Raw genomic sequence first — 9,405 nt, forward strand, 5'->3', positions numbered from 1 at the left:
CTGGCCTGAAGAATTCCATGGACTGTATAGTCCATGGGGTCGCAAAGAGTCAAACACAACTGAGCGACTTTCACTTTCACTTATACATACCTGACCTACTAAGTGAATCATCTGTTACCAAACCTGCTTTGATAAAAATTAGAGCTGCATCACCTAGCAGAAAATTCCAGGGTGCTCAACCGAAAATTTAAGGTTCCCTGGTGACTCCATTGTAAAGAGTTCGCCTGCCAATGCAGGAGACGTGGGTTTGATCCCTGGGTCGGGAAGATCCCCCGGAGAAGAAAATGACAACCCATTCCAATATTCTTACCTGGAGAATCCATGGACAGAGGAACCTGGTAGGCTACAGTCCAAGGGGTTGCAAAAGAGTCAGACATGACTTAGCGACTAAAAAGCAACAAAGACACAGTAAAGCTGCTGGCCAGATATTCAGCACTGGTTGGATGTTATATTAAGGCACAGCAACCTACTGGTGTTCTTTGGGGTTCTCACTTCCTTCCGAGCGTTTTAAGAACTGCCTACCTTCTCCAATCTACCAGAGGCTGGACCAGCCATCAGAAGGTCTCATTCACCCTCTGTATTACCCAACGATGCCCAATTCTGAAAGCGTGCTTTCTAAAACCTGGCTCCCTTATTTCTCTTATTTAGGTGGGCACATGTACTATTTAACTGGGCAAGACAGGCGTTTTCACATTTTGACACTTTCGATAATGAAAATTCTTTCCTTTTAGAGCTGCAACAACTACAGAGTGTAAAACTTTCCTTGGTCCTCAAGGTTTAAAAGTCTGTAATGCTGAGAAAGGGCCTGGAATGTTATACATTTCCTGATTTCAAGAATATCCGTTTTCTGCATGCTGAGTGCACACATTTCATCGATTTTAACTTTCTGGCCAACCACTTTCTATTTCCCAATGATGAACAGTTTAATAGTTCATTCACTCCATACTCATTCAACAAATACAGAATGCCTGTGTGTCAGACACTATTCTAAGGGATTAGGCGATGAACAGAGCAGGCAAATATCCCTACCTTCATGTGATTACACTGTAGGGAGATATACAGTATGCTAGGTGACAGTAAGTGCCAAAGAGAGAAATAAAGCACAGAAGGGGAGCAAGAAGTATTGCAGATGGGAGTAATATTCATATATTTTTATCAACTTATTTTGATAACATCATTGAAAAAAACTTTTTTAATTTTCCCTTCTTTTTAAAAAAATCCTGACCGCTAAGCAGATTGTACACTGTATTTTTTGTTAAAGGTTTTTAGGGAAGATGAAACCTTAAACTTGGAGTGTGGATGTTAGGTTATATCTAACAAGCAGTGCGTTATGAAAGCCTGTGATAAAGGTCCTGCTGGTGCAATAACATGCTGGAGAGTTGGAGACGTGGATTACTTCCAACACGGCTCACTCAACGGGTGTTCTTCCCTTAGACCTGGAATGCAGAGTCTCTAAAGAAAACACTTAGTTCTTATAAGGTCATTTACATATTTGCTTTCTGTTGAAATAACTGAAAATGTTAAATCTGACAGTTGTTTTTGTCTTATATATAGTGTCACATATATTTAGGTTGTGTATTTTTACTGCTGTTGTTGTTTAGTTGCTAAGTCCTGTCCGACTCTTTGGTGACCTCATGGACTGTAGCCCGCCAGGCTCCTCTGTCCAGGGGATTTCTCAGGTGAGAATACTGGAGCGGGTTGCCATTCCTTTACCAGGGGATCTTCCCAATTCAGGGATCAAAGCCGCATCTCCTGCATTGCCAGGTGGATTTTTTTTTTTACTACTGAGCCACCAGGGAAGCCCGCTTATTTTTTTTTAATATAAAATAAGTCAAATACCATGAAAGGGGGGGAGGGAGGGAAGACAAGTTTCTCCTTACAGTCTCAGATATCTATCTTAACATGTCCCATCTATCACCTGAGGATCTAGAGACACGGTAAACTACATGCTCAGCATGTTGCGGTAGCCTGGTGACAACACATGTTGCAACCACACTCTTGCTTTGGTAATTTTCACGGGAACCAGACATAATACAGCGACTTGGTACATCCCAGTGTACCGTCCATTTCAAAACTGAAATACATCCGTTTCAAAATTGTTTGCTAAAATGAATATGTAGTAATTTCCTGCTATTTCCATGGGGAAACTGTGTTAGTATGCTAGCCATCTAATTTATATTGGTAAATTTGACTATCACATAGACTAATTTTAAGGTCTTTTTAAAAATTATGACTGCATACTCATGAGCTGTTATATATTAAAAGAGTAAACGGTCTCTCCAAAAGAATCCCGTTTTCTCCCCGTTTCAACTTCTAAATAGATTTAAACTAGAATAACTGGCTGAATTGTAGGTATAATCTTACCTAAATATATATAGTGGTGATCATTTTGTAATGTAATGTATAAAAATATTGAATCACTGGTGCACCTGAAATTAACGTAGTACTGTAGATCAGTTATACTTCAACTAAATAAATAAAATGTATATATGTCTGCCTTTGATCATCATATTAGAAACTCAAATAATGTAGTCAAATTAAATCTATGATACTTTACTTTTAGGAGTTAAATTAAACCTTCTTCTCAGCCGATCTTTTACTAAATCTTCTACCAAATATTCTATTTAATTGTCTGGACTTTAACCAATTAGCAATCCTTATAACGTAAGAAAGAACAGGAAGGGAAAATATTGGTGAGAAGGAAGCTGGCCTATATGGTGAAGGTAATAATGGGTAAATTAAAGGAATGGCCAGAGTAGGACTCTTCAACTTGTTGAATGCCACCAATGGAAGTCGTATTAATCCTTGCTGAGAGAGCTACCTGAAAGATCATGCTTTTGATGCACAAGAGTAGCCAATCACAAATCCTTGAAGGTCAAGTGTTATTGAATCGAATTTCACATCCTACATTAACTCTCTAAGTTTTGCTGACAGGCATATTTTCCAGTATAGTAAATCACTGGCTAAATAAAGTTTTGAAAAAAGAAACAGAAAAGTAAATTATAATAATAGTAGGAGAAAAAAGAAATCACAGGAATCACCGGAAACAAAAGAGGGCAAGTCAACTGTGTCTGAAGCCACATGAGAACCAACAGGAGCTAGGATGCGGTATGAACAGGGTGTCTGAACCCATGGTACAAAGGGAATGCTCAGGGCAATAGTGAGAGCCCTGTAAAGAGGCTATACAAATTCACAACACTTGGCTGCCTTCACTTTGAGTGAAAATGAAGATCATTGTCTATAAAGTGTCCACAGCTATAGGTAAAATTAGAAAAGGTGTCCAGCCATTTAGCAACCCTTAAAAGGCAAAGCTGAGCACCAAAGAATTGACGCTTTTGAACTGTGATATTGGAGAAGACTCTTGAGAGTCCCTTGGACTGCAAGGAGATCAAGCCAGTCCATCCTAAAGGAGATCAGTCCTGGGTGTTCTTTGGAAGGAATGATGCTAAAGCTGAAACTCCAATACTTTGGCCACCTGATATGAAGAGCTGACTCATTGGAAAAGACTTTGATGCTGGGAGGGATTGGGGGCAGGAGGAGAAAGGGACGACAGAGGATGAGATGGCTGGATGGCATCACCGACTCGATGGACGTGAGTCTGGGTGAACTCTGGGAGTTGGTGATAGACAGGGAGGCCTGGCATGCTGCATTCATGGGGTCGCAGAGTCGGACACGACTGAGCGACTGAACTGAGCTGAACTGAACTGAAAAGGCAAAGAGGTGCTTTATTTTCCCCAACCTGAAATCTCCTATCTTTCTCCTTCCTTCAGGTGGCTTGATCTGGGAGAAGAAATCCTGAAAGGTTGTGCCAGGCCCTGTGGAAAGGCGTTCCCCCTCACAGGCGGGGAGCCTCAGCACAGTCCTGTCCCAGACACCTCTCAGAATGTTTTCAGCCCAGAGTGGGATGTGTTTTTCCAGTTCATCAGCTATAACGAATTGCCTTTTAAAAAATTCTCGTGAAAGCAAAAGAGTGGCCCTCGGCACCACAGATTGCTCCATTGGCATGCCTATAGTTGCCACCGCCCGTGTCATCTGTCCTCAGTTTTCTGCTCTGACTCTCTCCTATCTCCTTCTACCTGTGCTCTAGGTCTGCACAAGCTGTGTCTGGCTCTGGCTGGCAGCGGTCAGAGGTGCAGTTTGCTGTTCCCAATTAATGACAACAGCAGGATATATGTTGCTATATATAGTTCACCACTATGTGCCAGACACTTGGCTAAGTGTGGTCCAAAAATGATCTTATTCAATCTTCATAACAACCCTATGACATAGGAGGTATTTTATCTCTATTTTACAAGTGCAGAAACAGGCCCTAAAAGGCTAAGCAACCCGCCCAAGGTCATACAGCTAACAAATCTCAAAGACTAGATCTCAAACCTCGGTATCTATCTTATCCCAAAGAGTAATAATATTCTTCGTTGTTGTTTAGTCGCAAAGTCATGTCTAACTCTTTGCGACCCCACGGACTGTAGCCAGCCAGACTCCTCCGTCCATAGGATTTTTCCTGGCAAGAATACTGGAGTGGGTTGCCATTTCCTTTTCCAGGGGATCTTCCCAACCCAGGGATCAAACCCTTCTCTCCTGCATTAGCAGCTGGATTCTCTACCACTGAGTCATCAGGAAAGCCCCAATAATGTTTTTTAACATAAGGCCATAAAGCATGGGTGCAGAAATCATACAGATCTGAATTTCAGCTCTAATGCTACTACGACTTAACCCTTGTGCAATTTGGAAATTTATGCAATCTGAGTTTCCTCGAGTATGAAATGAAATAGCAATACCACTTAAGCTGATGATTGTGAGCACTAAATGAGCTAACATATAGGAAAGTTGTCTAGCAGGGTTTGTGCCATCCTGTAACCAGTACTCGGTACACTCAGTGCCACTCTTCCTCCTACCTGATTAGCAGTTATAGAGGCAGCCACGAAAAGATAATACCGAAGACAAACAGAAAGTGTGGATCACCATCACAGGCAACGCCAGTGATAGGTTTGCTCGGTCTCCTAGAGGTTCTGGTAATGCAAAACAAACCTTACCGCACTTCCTCCACGCCCTCGGTGGTAGTGAGCCCAAAACACTAAACCTTATTCGAAGCTGGAGCCGGAACTGAAGCCTCTAGGATACGCCTTCCCGCAGCCTCCTGCGTTACCCCCAGACGGAGTCACTTTTGTCCACCCCACGATCTGACAGCTCCCCTGGGGTCCCCCGCTACCGAGGCGCGCCCCGCTCCCCCCGGTACTAGCGAAACACAGAGCGGACCACGAGTCCGCGTCTCTCCCCGGGCCGCAAGCCCGCCACCCCGCCGGAGGAGGCTGGGGGGTCCCGGGCACCAGACGCCACGCGCAGGCGGCGCCTCGTAGCCCGGAGCTGAGCCCGGAGCTCGGGCTCCCCCGGGAGACGTTGGGCAACTCTGGGCCTGGGCTGGTCGCCGATCGCGCGTCCAGCGGCTGCAGAGGCCCGATGCGCCCAGCCGAGTCCGGGCCGCGCGGAGCCCAGGATGCGCCCGCAGCGCGAGGGCGGCCCGGCCCAGTCGCGCGGATCCCGCGGGCTCGGCTCTCCCGACCTGGCCCCTTCTCCTCCCCAGGGGACCGCTGGGTTCGGGTGCCCCGCCACGCCGGGCCCGAAGCAGAGGAGAGTCCTCACTCACGACTCGGCCACAGGGATGGGAATCACTCCGTAAGGACCCGGCAGGCGGACACCGCACAGTCTCCCAGTAGCCTCGAGTCCAAGCAAACCCCGGGGATCGGCCGAAGGGCGGGGCGGGGCCGAGGGGCGGGGCGGGGCCGAGCGGCGGGCCAGGCCAGGGCTGGTGGGCGGGGCCCAGTAGAGGGAAGGGGTGGCGGGGCGGGGAGAGGGGCGGGGCTGGTTGGCGGGGCGGGGCTGAGGGGCGAGGAGAGGCTGGGGCCGGCCGAGGGACTAGGAGGGGATGAGGGAGGGACCGGACGAGGGGGAGGGCGAGGCCCGGTTGAGGGGCGGAGCGGGCGGGGCTGAGCCCGGCTCCGCCCACCTCGGCCACTGCTGCCGGAAACTCTGATTGGTTTCTTACTGAAAACCCCTAGTAGACTTCAGGCTTTTTAAGTAAGTTATCCGGTACACCAAAATAAATTCCTGAAAATATAAGAATTTACATTTGAGAAAATTTAGACTGCATTGTGAACCAGGAAAGAATCAGGTTCAGCATGAAAGTAGACAAGTGCTATCTCCTACCCTCTGTTACGTTGAGAAGACTCTTGAGAGTCCCTTGGACTGCAAGATCAAGCCAGTCAATCCTAAAGGAAATCAGTCCTGAATATTCATTGGAAGGACTGATACTGAAGCTGAAACTCCAATACTTTGGCCATCTGATATGAAGAACTGACTCATTGGAAAAGACCCTGATGCTGGGAAAGATTGAAGGCAGGAGGAGAAGGGGACGATAGGGGATAAGATGATTGGATAGCATCACTGACTCAGTGGACATGAGTTGGGTGAACTCCAGGAGTTGGTGATGGACAGGCAGGCCTGGCATGCTGCAGTCCATGGGGTTGCAAAGAGTTGGGCACGACTGAGCGACTGAACTGAACTGAACCACTGTTAGAGTGCTTTCAGTGTGCGCACTGTCGGAATTATTTGATATTCTTAATTTCATTCAGTCCTCACAATTTTGTGACGTATTTAGTGCCATTATCCCCATTTTGAAAATGAGAAAAATACGACTAACTTGAGATTTGATAGCTAAGTAGTTGGCCTACTGCCGGAATTCACAGATTCAAAGTACTCTCTAAGCATCCCACCTAACTGTGACTTGCTGCCTGAGATAAAACAAATTATCAGTATTATGGAAAACATTGCTACATTTGACTACTTGAAATTTGAACTTCCACCCCAAAAAACGGGGCAAAGATCAATAGGCAAACATGAGAAAAAAATATTTGCTACAAACCTGACTTTCAAAGAAAGGGCTAGTATCTTAAGTATAAATTGCTTTCAAAAAAATAGAAAAATGGGCAAAGGATGATTTTTTTTAATTACAGAAGATATGGGAAAGTAAATGAAGAAATACAGACTTCTAAACCAAGCTTTTCTTTTAATCCAAAAATATGCAAAGTATAATCATACCAAAGCAAGTGAAGATTCCTTCATTTATTTAACACCTCCTGGATCCTTGTTTCGTGCCAACCATTGTTCTGTAGAGATGTGATAAACCAGAAGCTTCGATTCTAGAGGGAGAACAAATAATAAGTTATTAAAAAGAACCAAAATGATTTCAGATAACCATAAGTGCTGTGAAAGAAAAATCGAAATGGAGTCAGTATTGCTAAAAGAGCGTCCTAAAATGGAGCCAGGAACCCTGGAGGGAGTGAGACAGGCACATCTTAGCTCAGGTGGACTCTTAGGAGGAGCATCCAGGCCATCTGCCCAAAGGCCATGAGACTCAAGATATTTATCTGACCCTAGTAACAGCTCCCCATTAAGAACGAATATCTTCTTTTCTGCATCAGAAACAGCCATAATTCTCACCAGACGGCTTTAACAGCCTCGTAGTATCTGCCTTTATAACCCCCTGACTCTTTCCAGAAGCACTCTTCTGGTTTTTACCCAAGTCCCTGTCTCCCAAATTGCAATTCCCAAGGCCCTTCAGTAAAGCTCATTGTTGCAACCTTGACATGGATTATTGTTCACATTATTGTACTATGAGGAAAATAATACAGAGTAATGTGGTAGAAGCTATGGCAAACCTAGACAGTGTGTTGAAAAGCAGAGACATTACTCGGCTGACAAAGTTCTATACAGTCAAGGCTCTGGTCTTCCCAGTGGTCATGTACAGTTGTGAGAGCTGGACCATAAAGAAGACAGAAGGCCAAATAATGGATGCCTTTGAACTGTGATGCTGGAGAAGACTCATGCGAGTCCCTTGGACAGCAAGGTGATCAAACAAGTCATTCTTAAGGGAGATCAACCCTGAATAGTCACTGGAAGGACAGATCCTGAAGATGAAGCACTAGTATTTTGGTCACCTGATGTGAAGAGCCATCTCATTGGAAAAGTCCCTGATGCTGGGAAGAAATTGAGGGCAGGAGGTAAAGAGGGCTTCAGAGGATGAGATGGCTGGATGGTATCACTGATGCAATGGACATGAACTTGCGCAAACTCCAGGAGATGGTGAGAGACAAGGAGCCCTGGCGTGCTGCAGTCCATGGGGTCACAAAGATTCAGACACGACTGGGTGAATGAACAACAACACAATGTGATAGAAAGGGACTTGAGGATAATGAGAGCCTATTCAGACAGGGAAGTCCTCGGTAAGGTTATGATATTTTATTTAAAGAGCCAGTCATGTAAAGAAGATCTGAAGGCAGAGGAAAGACAGCAGGGACACAGGCAAGTCTAGACTTGGCAAACTGCAGGAACAGAAGCAATATCTTTGTGGTTGGAACATAGCAGAAATGAAAGAGAAGTATCTTATTTTGTTTTTACTAAAAGATTGGTAAAAACAACCTTTCTGTTTTGGTTTTTATTCTGTTTTAACAGTAAAGTGAAGGTCCTTGGGTACCTTAATTTTGTTGCAAGTTTCAAAATTTCCAGAATACGTAATATCAATACCTAACTTTGATGACCTCTGTCTCCACTACCATTGGGAGCAGAGACAATGAAATGGTTTTGTACTTTTAGTATCCAATAAGCATTCTCTCATTTAAATGGACAGTGCCATTGCTGATTAACTTATTTATTCTTCTCAAACTATAGTCTTAATTCCATTCTACTTTTGTACTTATTTATGTGCTCACTTATTCAACATGTATTGAATGATTATTATGTATCGGGCATAACAAGGTTCTAAAAACAAAGAACAAATAGCCATGGGACTAAACACCTGCCGGAGAATTAAAGGGATGAAAGGGATGCTAAAATGAATGAGAAATACAAATATATATATATATATATATATATATATATATATATATTCTTTTGGTGTTCTTCTGCTTCACTGGTTATTCCTTCTTATAGCCTTTGATTTTTGATCCTCCCATTCCCAGTTCTTACACTGGAGTGCCCCAGGGTTTAGATCTTGACTTTTCTTTTTTCTATCTTCATCCATACCTTTAGCTATCCCATCTAGCCTTACAGCTTTGAAATTCATCTATATTCTTTTTAAAAATTATTTATTTATTATGTATTTTGTGTGCATGGGCTTTCTTTAGTTGCCGTGAGTGGGTGCAACTCTTCGTTGTAGAACGCGGGCTTCTCATTATGGTGACTTCTCTTGTTTCAGAACACAGGCTCTAGGGCACAGGAACTTCAGTAGTTGCAGCACTTGGCTCAGTAGTTGAGACTTGCAGGATCTAGAATGAGTGTTTAGTAGTTGTGGCACATGAGCTTAGTTGCTCCAAGGCTTGTGGGATTGAACCCAAGTCCACTGCCTTGGCA

At 44.3% G+C, this 9,405-nt stretch overlaps 1 protein-coding gene across 5 annotated transcripts in view; it reads right to left on the reverse strand.

Moving 5' to 3' along the window:
• CPNE3 (copine 3) overlaps window positions 1-6,005 on the reverse strand; it is a 49,660-nt gene extending 43,655 nt beyond the window's left edge. For 2 of the 5 annotated variants that reach the window (XM_069600665.1, XM_069600668.1), the window contains exon 1: window positions 5,645-5,824. The gene's annotated coding sequence lies outside the window, so the exon portion shown is untranslated. Of the gene's footprint in view, window positions 1-5,640 lie in introns of all 5 variants that reach the window. The other 3 variants (XM_069600667.1, XM_069600670.1, XM_069600666.1) reach the window with 2 other exon arrangements.
• Between the last annotated feature and the right edge of the window lie 3,400 nt (window positions 6,006-9,405).

This window comes from Ovis canadensis, chromosome 9, assembly GCF_042477335.2.
Source record: "Ovis canadensis isolate MfBH-ARS-UI-01 breed Bighorn chromosome 9, ARS-UI_OviCan_v2, whole genome shotgun sequence".
NCBI lineage: Eukaryota > Metazoa > Chordata > Mammalia > Artiodactyla > Bovidae > Ovis > Ovis canadensis.